At 38.7% G+C, this 18,069-nt stretch overlaps 1 pseudogene; it reads left to right on the forward strand.

Annotated features, from left to right (window-relative positions):
• The first annotated feature begins 267 nt into the window (after window positions 1-267).
• LOC132545995 (uncharacterized) lies at window positions 268-8,451 on the forward strand (annotated as a pseudogene).
• Window positions 8,452-18,069: the final 9,618 nt, after the last annotated feature.

Genomic DNA, 18,069 nt, shown 5'->3' on the forward strand with positions numbered 1-18,069 from the left:
CAAATAAATCGTAGGTTTATGACAGTTACTGTAATTGTCATTGTCGCAAACACGTGGATAATGCATACAAGATTGAACAAAAGAAGAATATCAGTGGACCACAGTCGCTAAGAAAGACTATCGGTTTCCATCATACACACAGTTACTTAGAAAGTCTGTAATCTTTGATTGTTGACGGACACGTGTCTTCAGAAAGTTCATAGAATTTTTTCCGGAGATGAAAGTCATCATGGCCAAAAGTTCGTCAGACTCCTTGGAGTTCTCCAAATGCGTCAAATGGTGTCGCAGGCATCGCGGACGGCAGTAGATGAAGGGTTAGGTCTGGATGGTGGTGGTGTAGAATCGTCATCAACAACTCACGGACAAAAAGTAAACATGAGATGTTTTATTTCAATGGCTGTTTGATCGCATAGTTCTGGGTTAAATGAGATAATTACCTGTGCACCTGTATAAACAAAAGGATTAGGTGGATCTTTACCGTGTAATTACATTGTACTTGTAGGCCTGTTGACACCGTTACGGCTGACCGATCACACTCGTTACCGACCAGGAAAATTTACCTGAGACAACGTGACGTCTGAATGTTCGACACAAACATGGAATTTTTTGTACGATTTAGAAGGGACGGACCACAAAATATATTCGACACAACCACAATATTCGATTCAACAGTATTCGATTCATCCGTGTTTAATTTACTAAGATAAAGAGGAGAAAAAATCGGGACCGAACGAAACGTTCGACTCATCCGATGTATTCGACACATGCGTGTTCGACACAAGTGGGTTTTACTGTATTGTTTTTGGTTATTTAACATTAAATACTTATATGTTTTAAATATCTTGTTTATTTGTTTTATTTTTTCTTTTGTTGAATAAGCCTAACCCTATCGAGCATTTCAAATTATGTATCAAATTAGCATAGCATATTTATCTACGATTATGAAATGAAGATAGATCCATCTAGAGCCTATACTTATCAAGATCTATCAAGGTTACAGGGATATCAGTTAGGTTTTTCTTCTCTAACATATCGATTTCCATTAATAATGGCTTTTTTGAATTACATACAATTACTGACATTTTCGAATTAATTAGCATTTTTATAGACATTTGTATTTTAATTGCAATTGATTACATAAAATTACATCAATTGTGCTCAGTTGCAAATGTTTATTACAATCACAAGTACACATTTCAGGGTTTTCATTCAGCATACATTATCAATATTCCGGCTATTATGAGTTCCCAGTTTTAAAATATGTAGCATTGTATTTGTTATTATTTGGGTTTACAGCCCGTCGACAGTCATGGTCATTTGGGGCCAAATTGCTGATATTTTTGCTACGATATTAAGCTATTTTTGTTTGAACATAGAGTTATGTGGCATACAACAAAACTTCTAATTTAAGTACAAAAAATCAACAGCACATTATTAACTAGGCATGCTTGATTTAAGTACAATTATCAATTTTATTCTTACATGTGTCATAGCTATGTGCCAATGCCTACATGTTGATATAAATATTAACAGACATATCCGTGATTGTATATGTAGATTATATTATACTAAAATATTGTCAGATTTCCAGTAGTAAACATAGAGGCGTTCCTTTACGATTTGGTCAAACTATTTGTACACAAATCCGGCCCTTATCCCAAACATGACCCTGAAGTCGCACAAAGAGTTACTACGTTTGGTTGCAACACCATCGAAAAAAGCCTTGATCTAGTGCGAGTAAATTCCGACAATAAAGCCTTTTAAATTCAAAGTATTTTGATTTTTTATCGTATAGTATCTTACTCAATCTTTCATTTAAATTGTACAGTCACGCGTGTTACACAACATTCTATCAAAATCCGTAAAAAGTTTCCTTCTAGAAAATCTTTTCAATTTTAGTCGCAGTCAGTGAATTAAGTAGCAAAATATGATACCTCAACGACCAATTAATAAAGTCTTGTCGATAAACTCTCACAAATCTTGAGATGTTAAATGCATATCTGGTAAAAAGATTTTGTAATACAACAACCGTATGAAACTGAATATTTTTAATTCATAAGCTATTAGGTTTTCAAAATTAAGTAGCAAAATGTCAAAACTGGAATTTGGGGTCAGGTTATCAAACCAATTCTTCTATCAAGAGTACATATGTAAAGCAATCAATTCGTATCTGTGTCAAGTTAATACAAATATTTTCATCCTGTAGATCTGTTTCCAGTTTTAGTTGCAGACAGTGAATAAAGTAGCTGAAAGAAATAGCCTAAACGCCATTTCAATTTAAGAAGCATTCCTGATTTGGTAGCATGTGACACTCGCTAACAGTTTCTAGTCGAGGACTCAAATCCATGGATGAAAAGGAGATACATACCTCTCATTTTATGATCGCCAAAGGCATCCTCATATTTTTTGTTTTTGTTTTCGTACTTTCATTTCTAATCGCGACTTATCAATTAAGTAACATAAATTATTGTCAAGAAATAACTCTCAGAAATGCTGCAATGTTAAATATATATCTCATAAACCGATTTTCTAATACAACAATCATATGCAATTGAATATTTTTAATTCATAAGCTATTGGGTTTTCAAGATTAAATAGCAAACTATCAAAACAGGAACATTGGTTCGGATTATCAACCCTATTTTTCTGTCAAGAGTATATTTTTAAGCCATCAACTTTCATCCGTGTTATAAGTCAAATTAATACAAATATTTTCCTCCTGAGAATCTGTTTTCAGTTTTAGTCACAGTCAGTGAATTGAGTAGCAAAATACACTAAACTAAATGTTTTTTTTTTTTATCTAAGAAGCATTCCGGATTTGGTAGCTTAAAACACTCATTAACATTTCTTACTCGAGGATAAAAAAAGTTTTGCATCTACATTAACAAAAGTTCCAAAAAAAAAAAAAAATCAAAAACATTTAGATGTAAATGGATCAAAATCAGATACCTACCTTATAGAAGCAGCAATAATGTTCATGTCTTCTACTCTTTATCTAATGGTGACACAACCTATTACACATTGTTTTCCATGCATCTATTCAAATGACGTTAATACTATAATTACTTTGTTTACTTTCTTTACACCCTCATTCTTCTAATTCTAGCATATCACAGTTACGAATATCAGACTTGAAATATGACTATCGAATAATTCTTTGAACACCAAAAGACTGTGAAATGCTAAGCTAATATCTAATAAAATTATACATTTAACATTACTTTTCATAATGCTGCTAATTTTTGTTTCGCTTTCTAGATAATAGCAATTGAAAATCATTGGTTTCATTAGTATGACGTATGCTTATTTTACAGCTGTCTGATGAAGGCGCAGGTTTGCTAATACGGACCTGAATAGAAAACACCACTGGTTTTTTTTATCTGTGTTCGGAAGTGAACAATGTGACCCAGAGAAAATATTACACAGGTATTCAACGATAACAACCCGAGATTGTTATATAAACGGTGCAGCTCAGTACTTTTTGTTGGAGTTCCGTTATGACATAGATGGCATTTATCAACTGTTTACATCTTTACAAATATCAAATGTCATTTTTCATATTTCAGTATATTACCACGGAACTTTGATAGTTTGATTCCTGTCTTTTCTACTGTGAGAAAACATTTTCCCCTAAAAGACTATTCCAATATCGGCCTACAACATTTAAAATGGAGCGTTGGTATGAAATTGTTTGATGCGGACGGATTCGAGTTTCAGTTAGTACTGCTGCCAGTGCGAGGAAAACAACTTTAAGATATACTCCAAGAAAGAACTCGTTGACTTGCAATATCAATATTTCCTTAATTTTAGTTTTTCTTGTGTCATTCAATCACTTCCGGTAAATGATTTATCGTGGGCAACTAAAAAGAAAAAACCGGATATTCAACGTTCTGAAATGGTTCGTCCTTCCTGACGACAGAAAGTTTTTACTGTCATGTTTAGACAAAGGCATTGTCAAAAACAGCGATAGATAAATCATTTGAGAGAAAAAAATTGCTTTTTCTTTTGGGCAACGGAACTCTTCGCCTAATGTTAGAATTGAGGCATTTGATACATCTGATGCATTGGTAATAGTTCATGCAGCAGTAACGATATCTTCACCTGTTCTCGAACAACACTTGTTCTGGTCAAGATTTTGATTTCAAGACCTTACTGGAGAAAGAGGAATATTGTATTCAGCACTATTATTGGCATCTTGTTGTAATTTCCAGACAAATTTAGATGGGCGTTGTATTGATATTTCTCCAGAACTACAACTGCTATGCCAAATTCCAGAAAAATTGAGATTTTTACAATTCTATTGTGATACGCCCCACCTTGATGCAGATTATATTCTTCCTGTATTTGGGACAAATATATTATGTGGTGTTTTACACTCAAATGTTACAGAATCTCGTAAAAGGGATCCGAATACATATCCTTATTGAAAGAAAATTTGTTTAAACTTCAGCGGGTAAATGCCAGATTTGAACTTGTATGTGTTGCAGCGAACGCAAATTCTGGGATCATTTCTCTTCAAAACTATATTAATGTGGAACATTTACGATATCTATTGGAAACTCACCCTTTAATCGTTCCGTTTAGCAACCAAATAAGTTTTTCATGTCGAGAAACATTTCTAGATTTAAAAAAAGAATTCCACAATATCTTGTAAATATTTTGGAAAACTTGTTCGATAAATTCGGCGGTAAAGGTGGATTACTGAACGCCTGGAGATCTTATCAGTGTGAGCTCGCAGCTGAAATATTTTGGAAAGGAAGACCCCATGCATACATTGACAATTTATATAGAAACAACCTTGGACCTGAAGGCATATTTCCAGAGCGTTCTAAGACGTGGGAAAAGGGATTTCTATGCTTTGAGGACTGCTTATCTTGTGCCGTTGGCGAGTCGTCCATTCCTCCTTTAATGTTCTATCTGCTTAGGAAGTTAGATAAGGAGAAAATAAAAAGAATATTTTCTTTTGTTGGCTTTCTAAATAGAAGTGATACAGTACTTGGTGTACGATTGGCACTTGTTCCTCTGAATGACTTTCTAAGCGATCCAAAAAGACAGGCTTATTGTGATCGTTCGTTCATTTGTGACCTAAAACAAGATTCACACCCTAAACGGCACGTCTTACTGCCTGTATAGAAATGTCGTCTTTTGCCGAGAAGGTGTGCGTTCAAAAACTGTACAAACATCCATACGTATTTGGTAGATATTTAGAGCTTATACTATAAGCTGGCAAGGATCCGATAGCTATATTTGGAATTGGTGTTCAGCATTTAAAGTTGAACTATTTCCCGGACGTTCGATTCGTCGATAGCTCCCGAAATATGAAAATAAGCTGGCAAAGTAGTGGTGTCTTAAAATTGTTTAGAGGAGACAATACTGGAGTGAATAACAACTTACAGCTGGAAACTGCAAACTTCACCAGATATATCATTGTGTATTTGGAAGACCAGGGACTAGTTTTCCAATCGAAATTTGCTGCCTACTTTGAGAAGGATGTGGGATTTGCTTTGCCGTGGTTGTCTGGCGTACTTGAGAAATTGGGAACTGACTATGTTGCTAAGGATGAACGTATTATTTTATTAGCTTGATAGGTAAAGTTGCGTTTGTTGAAGTTAACTTAGATACCTAAAGTATTATAACTAACGCACTGCTATAATATAAAAAGAAAGAAGATTTACAAATCGGAAGAGGAATTCGTTACAGAAATGAAATGACAATTTCTGAAAATGAAAATGAAGGATACTTCTCTCCCCCAAAAAGCGAAAACGGACACATATTAATAATAGACACTGAGAGGAGTGTTAATGCAAAAGATATAATGAATTTTAAAAACACGTTTACGAGAAACGACTTTATAAATATAGAGGAGGACGCTTATCTGGGCCTCACATAATGTGAATCTTTTTTCCATGTCACTTTTACAAGAAAGATTGGACAGGGTAGACACTAACCCTAACTTTTGTATAAATTTTACAATAAGGCAAAGTCTGCTCTACCACTTATGATTCACATATTTGTCTCATACATTAGTTTAATATTTGACAAAAACATTCAAAAACATTACTAGTTAAGAAATATAATTCAAATGAGAATTCTTAATGGTGATAACGATACAAAAAGGTATTATCCTTGGAAAAAGAACACAGAAGAATGGTGTTGAATTTATCTTTATTTTTATTAAATAAAACATTTAAAGATGTTTGTGTTTTCTTTACCTGAACAATACTAGGGCGAAGTATGCCGGAAGAGAAAATTCTTGGAAAGAAACACAAAGGATGGTGTTTCATTTATCTATAATTTTATGGAACAGAACACTTTAAACTTTTGTTCACCTGAACAATACAATGGCAAAGTATGCCCTAACAGAAAATTCTCGATACAAAAATGCATTGTTGTTGGAAAGGAACACAAAGGATGGTGTTGCATTTATCTATAATTTTATGGAACAAAACATTTAAAGATGTTTAACTTTTCTTCACCTGAACAATAATAAAGCGAAGTATGCCGTAAAAGAAAATTCTCAATGGTGATAATACAAATATGTATTGTTCTTGGAAATAAACACAAAGAATGGTGTTACATTTATCTATAATTTTATGGAACACAACATTTTTAACTTTTCTTCACCTGAACAATAATATGGCGAAGTAACAAATTAGGTTTAAACATTTATTTTAATTATTCATTTTTTTTATTTTGTGACTTTACAAAGGCACATTGGAAACAAAATACCTAGATAGACTAATTATTCATGTGAGAATGGTTAAAATTGAAACAATAAGAAATGATGTTGCAACTTTTAACTGCATGTGTATCGTTTTCATATTAGTGTAGAGTTTGTTGCAAGATTATCAAGGTAGAAAAATCATTTTATTGGTGTATATTAGGGTTGGGAAATTGTAATGGTATGGATAAGGGTTATTAAAGCGGTTACAGTTAATCTACCGACACGAATGAGTAATATAACGCGTTTGTCAATGATTAGGTTAAAGGTGACGATTAGGAAGATGATGAAAGAACGCGTAAGTAATAAGGTAACGGTAATTGTAAGTTTAAAGGTTACGGTGTAAAAGCCATGGTATAGGTGTGCAATAGGGTGAGAGTGAGGAACAGATATGTCGACGGATTTGGTAAGGTTGGAGTAAAGGCAGAGGTAAGGTTGAGGTTGACATAGGGCGAGGATAAGGGTGTGGGAAAACGTGCGGTTGAAAGAGTGGTTGACTAAGGGTGAAGATAAGGGTAAGAATAAAATGTGGAGGTGAGAAAAAGGGTTTACGTGAGTGTAATAGTAAGGATGAGGACTAGTCGGGATGATGGCAAGCAATGGTGAATCTAACTGTGAATTTAATTAGGATGAGAACAAGGGTGTGAATCAAGTATAGTGAGTAAGGTTAGAATTTAATGTTCTCGAAGTGTTATTGTTTTCTTGTTAATTAGCACGCTTTAGTATATCTGTTGATTTATTAGTAGCAACAATTTTGCTTCATTCGTTGTTTGGTCACGATTACTCACTGTATAATTTAGCAACGTTTGACACGCCGTAGTCAATGATATCAAAGTATTACAATTATCACAATATTCAGTACAAAAACGTGATCATGATTCTTCTCTGACTTTTGTTTTGCAAATGGTATCGGCTCTATTATACACCCGAAGCTCCCATTGAGTGGTGTCCGGCCACAAAATTTCCTTTACCCCTGTATCGAAGACCTGCTGTTTCAGTTCCTTGGATCTTTTGTAATGGCACGCCTTACATTGACTGTTGATGAAATTGTCCCCGTCCTTACATTCCTTCTGGAAGATGAACCTTCTGCGCTTGGGCGCGGGCGGAACGTCAGGTGTAGAAAAAATATGAGGTGCAGGAACGGTTAATTAAATAGACACTTCGGAGGTAGATATAACAGGGTCCACCAACATATCAGGTTCCACGATCTCACCAATGTTGACTGGGTTCATAATAGGCACAATTGTGAACACGGAATTGTTCAAGACGTTTGCGATGCTGTCTTCGGTTTTTTCCATTTGGACCCTTAATTCATCCTAATCCTTTTCATGTTTGTTTAGCTGAGATTGGATGTTGATACGTTGACTTCGGACCTTCTTTATATCATCAGCCAGTGACTCGAATGCCGAGTTACATTCTTAACGGAATCTCGTGATTTCCGTCATGATCGTTCCCCTCACTTCCTGTACAAACTGGTCTTTCATTTTCGCCAACCGTCTTTCAAGAAGCTGTTCTAATGAGGACAACGTGACATATTCTGTGGAAAATAAATCATATTTAAGTTGTAAGAGTTATTTTTAAAAAGCAAAATCCTTATAATACTTTCATTAATCGGAGTAACTGACAGCACTTACCAATTTTATGCTACCATAAACTGTTATTGAGGAAAGTTAATTTTATCATTAGACTACATATATCTAGATATAATTCTAATGCTTCCTCTATGGAAGGTACTTTAGCATTTGAAAACGCCATAGAGAAATCGAAATTACAGTGTTGGACAATACAAAGTAGCCAAATAGAAACTCACCTTCCTCATATTCTTCTTCCGCTATAGGGTTAATATTACTGTCCATGATTGGTTAACCTCAACAAGAGAAGTATGGAAAAAATATAACAATGACAATTCTTTACTAACTTGAAACTTATCACTTGGCGAGATAATCTTTCTGACTTTTTCTTATAATTTATCCATTAACATACACGCGACCTTGGGAAGCTGAGAAAGTACTTCAACCTTTCCTCCCCTTACTCAAACTTTAACGTCACCCTTTTACCAATCCTTACCGTTATCATTAATCTAACCCTCATTCTAACCCATATCCCCACCTTTTTCTTCGCCATGACTTACCCTTTAACGTCACCCTTTTACCAATCCTTAGAGTCACCCTAAATTCGAACCTCATTCTAACCCATATCCCCACCCTTTTTCTTGCTCTGACTCACCCATTAACGTCACCCATTTACCAATCCTTACTGTCACCCTTAATTCAACCCTCATTCTAACCCATATCTCCACCCTTTTCCTCGCCCAGATTCACCCTTTAACGTCATTCTTTTACCAATCCTTACCGTTATACTTAATTTAACCCTCATTTTAACTCATATCCCCAACCCTTTTCCCCGCCCTGACTCACCCAGTAACGTCACCCTTTTACCAATCCTTACCGTCAGACTTAATCTAGCCCACATTCTAACCCATATCCCCACCTGTTTCCTAGGCCTGACTTACTCTTTAACGTCACCCTTTTACTTTATATAACCATTATTTTTACTCATATCCCCAACCCTTTTCTTCCCCCTGATTAATGCTTTAAAGTCACCCTTTTACCACTTCTTACCGTCACCCTTAATCTAGTCCACATTCCAACCCATATCCCCACCCTTTTCATTGCCCTGACTCAACCTTTTACCTTTTACCAATCCTTACCGTCACCCTTAATTCAACCCTCATTCTAACCCATATCTCCACCCATTTCCTCCCCCTGTCCCACCTTTTAACGACACCCTTTTACCAATCCTTACCGTCAGACTTAATCTAGCCCACATTCTAACCCATATCCCCACCTTTTTCCTTGCCCTGACTCACTCTTTAACGTCACCCTTTTACCAAACCTTACCGTTATACTTAATTTAACCCTCATTTTAACTGATATCCCCAACCATTTTCTTCGCCCTGAATCATGATTTAACGTCACCCTTTTACAAAACTTACAATCACCCTTAATTCAACCCTCATTCTAACCCATATCCCCACCCGTTTATCCGCCCATATTCACATTTTAACGTCACCCTTTTACCAATCCTTACCGTCACCCTTAATCTAACCCTCATTCGAACCCATATCCCAACCCTTTTCCTCGCCCAGATTCACCCTTTAACGTCACCCTTTTACCAATCCTTACCGTCAGACATAATCTATTCCACATTCTAACCCATATCCCCACCCTTTTCCTTGCCCTGACTCACCCTTTTACCTTTTATCAATCCTTACCGTCACCCTTAACTCAACCCTCATTCTAACCCATATCTCCACCGATTTCCTCCCCCTGGCCAACCCTTTCACGTCACCCATTTACCAATCCTTACTGTCAGACTTAATCTAGCGCCCAAATTCTAACCCATATCCCCACCTTTTTCCTTGCCCTGACTTACTCTTTAACGTCACCCTTTTACCAATCCTTACCGTTATACTTAATATAACCCTAATTTTTACTCATATCCCCAACCCTTTTCTTCGATCTGATTCATGCTTTAAAGTCACCCTTTTACCAATTCTTACCGTTACCCTTAATCTAACCCTCATTCGAACCCACATCCCCACCCTTTTCCTTGCCCAGATTCACCCATTCACGTCACCCTTTTACCAGTCCTTACCGTCAGACTTAATCTAGCCCACATTCTAACCCATATCCCCACCTGTTTCATTGCCCTGACTTACTCTTTAACGTCACCCTTTTACCAATCCTTACCGTTATACTTATTACAAACCTAATTTTTACTCATATCCCCAACCCTTTCCTTCGCCCTGATTCATGCTTTAAAGTCACCCTTTTACCACTTCTTACCGTCACCCTTAATCTAGTCCACATTCTAACCAATATCCCCACCCTTTTCATTGCCCTGACTCAAACTTTTACCTTTTACCAATCCTTACCGTCACCCTTAATTCAACCCTCATTCTAACTCATATCTCCACCCATATCCTCCCCCTGTCCCACCTTCTTAATCTAACCCTCATTCTAACACATATCCCCACCCTTCTTCTTGCTCTGACTCACCCATTAACGTCACCCATTTACCAATCCTTACTGTCACCCTTAATTCAACCCTCATTCTAACCCATATCTCCACCCTTTTCCTTGCCCTGACTCACCCATTAACGTCACCCGTTTACCAATCCTTACTGTCACCCTTAATTCAACCCTCATTCTAATCCATATCCCCAACCCTTTTCTTCACCCTGACTCATGCTTCCAAGTCACACTTTTACCAATTCTTACCGTCATCGTTAATTCAACCCTCATTCTAACCGATATCCCCACCCTTTTCCTCGCCCTGAATCACCCATTCACGTCACCACTTTACCAATCCTTACCGTCAGACTTAATCTGGCCCACATTCTAACCCCTCTCCAAACCCTTTTCCTCGTCCTCACTCACCCATTAACGTAACTCTTTTATCAATCCTTACCGTCAGACTTAATCTAGCCCACATTCTAACCCATATCCCCACCCGTTTTCTTGTCCTAACACACCCATTAACGTCACCCTTTTACCAATCCTTACCGTTATACTTAATCTAACCCTTATTTTAACTCATATCCCCAACCCTTTTCTTCGCCCTGACTCATGCTTTAACGTCACCCTTTTACCAATTCTTACCGTCACCCTTAATCTAACCCTCATTCTAACACATATCCCCACCCTTTTCCTCGCCCTGAATCACGCATTCACGTCACCCTTTTACCAACCGTTACCGTCAGACTTAATCTAGTCCACATTCTAACCCATATACCCACCCTTTTCCTTGCCCTGACTCACCCTTTAACGTCACCCTTTTACCAATCCTTACTGTCAGACTTAATCTAGCGCCCAAATTCTAACCCATATCCCCACCTTTTTCCTTGCCCTGACTTACTCTTTAACGTCACCCTTTTACCAATCCTTACCGTTATACTTAATCTAACCCTAATTTTTACTCATATCCCCAACCCTTTTCTTCGATCTGATTGCTGCTTTAAAGTCACCCTTTTACCAATTCTTACCGTCACCCTTAATCTAACCCTCATTCGAACCCACATCCCCACCCTTTTCCTCGCCCAGATTCACCCTTTAACGTCGACCTTTTACCAATACTTACTCTCACCCTTAATTCAACCATCATTCTAACTTTTCCTTGCCCTGAATCACCCATTCACGTCACCCTTTTACCAATCCTTACCGTCAGACTTAATCTAGCCCACATTCTAACCCATATCCCCACCTGTTTCATTGCCCTGACTTACTCTTTAACGTCACCCTTTTACCAATCCTTACCGTTATACTTAATATAACCCTTATTTCAACTTATATCCTCAACCCTTTTCTTCGCCCTGACTCATGCTTTAACGTCACCCGTTATACTTAATATAACCCTAATATTTACTCATATCCCCAACCCTTTTCTTCGATCTGATTCATGCTTTAAAGTCACCCTTTTACCAATTCTTACCGTTACCCTTAATCTAACCCTCATTCGAACCCACATCCCCACCCTTTTCCTCGCCCAGATTCACCCATTCACGTCACCCTTTTACCAATCCTTACCGTCAGACTTAATCTAGCCCACATTCTAACCCATATCCCCACCTGTTTCATTGCCCTGACTTACTCTTTAACGTCCTTACCGTTATACTTATTACAACCCTAATTTTTACTCATATCCCCAACCCTTTCCTTCGCCCTGATTCATGCTTTAAAGTCACCCTTTTACCACTTCTTACCGTCACCTTTAATCTAGTCCACATTCTAACCAATATCCCCACCCTTTTCATTGCCCTGACTCAAACTTTTACCTTTTACCAATCCTTACCGTCACCCTTAATTCAACCCTCATTCTAACTCATATCTCCACCCATATCCTCCCCCTGTCCCACCTTCTTAATCTAACCCTCATTCGAACACATATCCCCACCCTTCTTCTTGCTCTGACTCACCCATTAACGTCACCCATTTACCAATCCTTACTGTCACCCTTAATTCAACCCTCATTCTAACCCATATCTCCACCCTTTTCCTCGCCCAGATTCACCCTTTAACGTCATTCTTTTACCAATCCTTACCGTTATACTTAATTTAACCCTCATTTTAACTCATATCCCCAACCCTTTTCCCCGCCCTGACTCACCCAGTAACGTCACCCTTTTACCAATCCTTACCGTCAGACTTAATCTAGCCCACATTCTAACCCATATCCCCACCTGTTTCCTAGGCCTGACTTACTCTTTAACGTCACCCTTTTACCAATCCTTACCGTTATACTTTATATAACCCTTATTTTTACTCATATCCCCAACCCTTTTCTTCCCCCTGATTAATGCTTTAAAGTCACCCTTTTACCACTTCTTACCGTCACCCTTAATCTAGTCCACATTCCAACCCATATCCCCACCCTTTTCATTGCCCTGAATCAACCTTTTACCTTTTACCAATCCTTACCGTCACCCTTAATTCAACCCTCATTCTAACCCATATCTCCACCCATTTCCTCCCCCTGTCCCACCTTTTAACGACACCCTTTTACCAATCCTTACCGTCAGACTTAATCTAGCCCACATTCTAACCCATATCCCCACCTTTTTCCTTGCCCTGACTCACTCTTTAACGTCACCCTTTTACTAAACCTTACCGTTATACTTAATCTAACCCTCATTTTAACTGATATCCCCAACCATTTTCTTCGCCCTGAATCATGCTTTAACGTCACCCTTTTACAAAACTTACAGTCACCCTTAATTCAACCCTCATTCTAACCCATATCCCCACCCGTTTATCCGCCCATATTCACATTTTAACGTCACCCTTTTACCAATCCTTACCGTCACCCTTAATCTAACCCTCATTCGAACCCATATCCCAACCCTTTTCCTCGCCCAGATTCACCCTTTAACGTCACCCTTTTACCAAGCCTTACCGTCAGACATAATCTATTCCACATTCTAACCCATATCCCCACCCTTTTCCTTGCCCTGACTCACCCTTTTACCTTTTATCAATCCTTACCGTCACCCTTAACTCAACCCTCATTCTAACCCATATCTCCACCGATTTCCTCCCCCTGGCCCACCCTTTAACGTCACCCTTTTACCAATCCTTACTGTCAGACTTAATCTAGCGCCCAAATTCTAACCCATATCCCCACCTTTTTCCTTGCCCTGACTTACTCTTTAACGTCACCCTTTTACCAATCCTTACCGTTATACTTAATATAACCCTAATTTTTACTCATATCCCCAACCCTTTTCTTCGATCTGATTCATGCTTTAAAGTCACCCTTTTACCAATTCTTACCGTTACCCTTAATCTAACCCTCATTCGAACCCACATCCCCACCCTTTTCCTCGCCCAGATTCACCCATTCACGTCACTCTTTTACCAATCCTTACCGTCAGACTTAATCTAGCCCACATTCTAACCCATATCCCCACCTGTTTCATTGCCCTGACTTACTCTTTAACGTCACCCTTTTACCAATCCTTACCGTTATACTTATTACAAACCTAATTTTTACTCATATCCCCAACCCTTTCCTTCGCCCTGATTCATGCTTTAAAGTCACCCTTTTACCACTTCTTACCGTCACTCTTAATCTAGTCCACATTCTAACCAATATCCCCACCCTTTTCATTGCCCTGACTCAAACTTTTACCTTTTACCAATCCTTACCGTCACCCTTAATTCAACCCTCATTCTAACTCATATCTCCACCCATATCCTCCCCCTGTCCCACCTTCTTAATCTAACCCTCATTCTAACACATATCCCCACCCTTTTTCTTGCTCTGACTCACCCATTAACGTCACCCATTTACCAATCCGTACTGTCACCCTTAATTCAACCCTCATTCTAACCCATATCTCCACCCTTTTCCTTGCCCTGACTCACCCATTAACGTCACCCGTTTACCAATCCTTACTGTCACCCTTAATTCAACCCTCATTCTAATCCATATCCCCAACCCTTTTCTTCACCCTGACTCATGCTACCAAGTCACACTTTTACCAATTCTTACCGTCACCCTTAATCTAACCTTCATTCTAACCCATATACTCACATGTTTCCTCGCCCAGAATTACCCATTCACGTCACCCATTTACCAACCCTTACCGTCAGACTTAATCTATTCCACATTCTAACCCATATCCAAACCCTTTCCTTTGCCCTGACTCACCCTTTTACCTTTTACCAATCCTTACCGTCACCCTTAATCTAACCCTCATTCGAACCCATATCCCAACCCTTTTCCTCGCCCAGATTCACCCTTTAACGTCACCCTTTTACCAAGCCTTACCGTCAGACATAATCTATTCCACATTCTAACCCATATCCCCACCCTTTTCCTTGCCCTGACTCACCCTTTTACCTTTTATCAATCCTTACCGTCACCCTTAACTCAACCCTCATTCTAACCCATATCTCCACCGATTTCCTCCCCCTGGCCCACCCTTTAACGTCACCCTTTTACCAATCCTTACTGTCAGACTTAATCTAGCGCCCAAATTCTAACCCATATCCCCACCTTTTTCCTTGCCCTGACTTACTCTTTAACGTCACCCTTTTACCAATCCTTACCGTTATACTTTATATAACCCTGATTTTTACTTATATCCCCAACCCTTTTCTTCCCCCTGATTCATGCTTTAAAGTCACCCTTTTACCACTTCTTACCGTCACCCTTAATCTAGTCCACATTCTAACCCATATCCCCACCCTTTTCATTGCCCTGACTCAACCTTTTACCTTTTACCAATCCTTACCGTCACCCTTAATCTAACCCTCATTCTAACCCATATCCCCAACCTTTTCCTCGCCCTGCATCACCCATTAACGTCACCCTTTTACCAATCCTTACAGTCAGACTTAATTTACCCACATTCTAACCCATATCCCCACCTGTATACCAATATAACCCTAATTTTTACTCATATCCCCAACCCCCTTTTCATTAAGGGTGACAATGAGGATTGGTAAAAGTGTCTGATTCGAGGCAAGGAAACATGGATATGGGTTAATGTGGACTACATTAAGTCTGACCCTGTAAAATGGTGACGTTAATGGGTGATGCAGGGCGAGGAAAAGGTTGGGATATGGGTTTGTTGACGTCGGAATGGTGTGTGAGTGAGAGCAGGAAACAGGTGGGGATATTTTATTGCCTAGATTCACCGGTAAGGATTAAGGGTGACGTGAATGGGTGATTCAGGGCAAGGAAAAGTTAGAATGATGGTTGAATTAAGGGTGATAGTAAGGATTGGTAAAAGGTCGACGTTAAAGGGTGAATCTGGGCGAGGAAAAGGGTGGGGATGTGGGTTCGAATGAGGGTTAGATTAAGGGTGACAGTAAAGGATTGGTGAAAGGGTGACGTTAAAGGGTGAGTCAGGGGAAGGAAAAAGGTGGGGATATGGGTTAGAATGTGGGCTAGATTAGGGTTAGGGTTAGGGTTAGGGTTAGGGTTAGGGTTAGGGTTAGGGTTAGGGTTAGGGTTAGGGTTTTTGACGCACTTGCGTCGAAGATGCGTTAGGGAACGCCCACTTTTGTGACGTCAGATGCCAGTCATCATTTATTGAGAATTAATGTTCTTATTAGACTTGATTAGAATTACCCCCCTTTGCTTCCCATGATGCATTTTTCTATTTCAAAGGCGCCATTTCTCTTTGTTTTGTGGAGATGTTGAGGATTACCTGGTGTGTTTTTTTCTCTGGATGATTGATTGCTATAGTAAGTGTTATTTAAGTGATTTGATAGCTGATGACTGCAAGAAATATTGTGTGATAAGTAACATTTTGGGTATCCCTTAGTTATTGGTTGATAGGTGAAACTTTTGGTATCCCCTAGTTATTGGGTGATAGGTAACACTTTGGGTATCTCTTAGTTATTGGGTGATAAGTAACACTTTGGTTATCACCTAGTTATTGGGTGATAGGTAACACTTTGGGTATCCCCTAGTTATTGGGTGATAAGTAACATTTTGGGTATCCCCTAGTTATTGGGTGATAGGTAAAACCTAATTATTGTGTGATAGGTAACACTTTATGTATCACCTAGTTATTGGGTGATAGGTAACACTTTTGGTATCACCTAGTCATTGGGTGATAGGTAACACTTTGGGTATCACCTAGTTATTGGGTGATAGGTAACACTTTATGTATCACCTAGTTATTGGGTGATAGGTAACACTTTGGGTATCCCCTAGTTATTGGGTGATAGGTAACACTTTGGGTATCCCCTAGTTATTGGGTGATAGGTAACACTTTGGGTATCCCCTAGTTATTGGGTGATAGGTAACACTTTGGGTATCCCCTAGTTATTGGGTGATAGGTAACACATTGGGTATCACCTAGTTATTGGGTGATAGGTAACAATTTGGGTATCACCTAGTTATTGGGTGATATGTGAAACTTTGGGTATCCCCTAGTTATTGGGTGATAGGTAACACTTTGGGTATCCCCTAGTTATTGGGTGATAGGTAACACTTTGGGTATCCCCCAGTTATTGGGTGATAGGTAACACTTTGGGTATCACCTAGTTATTGGGTGATAGGTAACACTTTGGGTATCACCTAGTTATTGGGTGATATGTGAAACTTTGGGTATCCCCTAGTTATTGGGTGATAGGTAACACTTTGGGTATCCCCTAGTTATTGGGTGATAGGTAACACTTTGGGTATCCCCTAGTTATTGGGTGATAGGTAACACTTTGGGTATCACCTAGTTATTGGGTGTGATAGGTAACACTTTGGGTATCACCTAGTTATTGGGTGATAGGTAACAATTTGGGTATCACCTAGTTATTGGGTGATAGGTAACACTTTGGGTATCCCCTAGTTATTGGGTGATAGGTAACAATTTGGGTATCACCTAGTTATTGGGTGATAGGTAACACTTTGGGTATCCCCTAGTTATTGGGTGATAGGTAACACTTGGGTCATCATTTACTTAGTTATTGGGTGATAGGTTACCTGCTGTGTTTTTTTCTCTAGGGTTAGGCGCCATTATTGCTTGTTAGGTTATTTTAGGATTAGGGTTAGGGTTAGGGTTAGGGTTAGGGTTAGGGTTAGGGTTAGGGTTAGGGTTAGGGTTAGGGTTAGGGTTAGGGTTAGGGTTAGGGTTAGGGTTAGGGTTAGGGTTAGGGTTAGGGTTAGGGTTAGGGTTAGGGTTAGGGTAAGGGCACTTTGACGCACTTGCGTCGAAGATGCGTTAGGGAACGCCCACTTTTGTGACGTCAGATGCCAGTCATCATTTATTGAGAATTAATGTTCTTATTAGACTTGATTAGAATTTTCTCTTTGTTTTGTGGAGATGTTGAGGATTA

This window comes from Ylistrum balloti, unplaced genomic scaffold (assembly GCF_031769215.1).
Source record: "Ylistrum balloti isolate Yb309-2 unplaced genomic scaffold, AGI_CSIRO_Ybal_v1 Utg369872, whole genome shotgun sequence".
Taxonomy (NCBI): domain Eukaryota; kingdom Metazoa; phylum Mollusca; class Bivalvia; order Pectinida; family Pectinidae; genus Ylistrum; species Ylistrum balloti.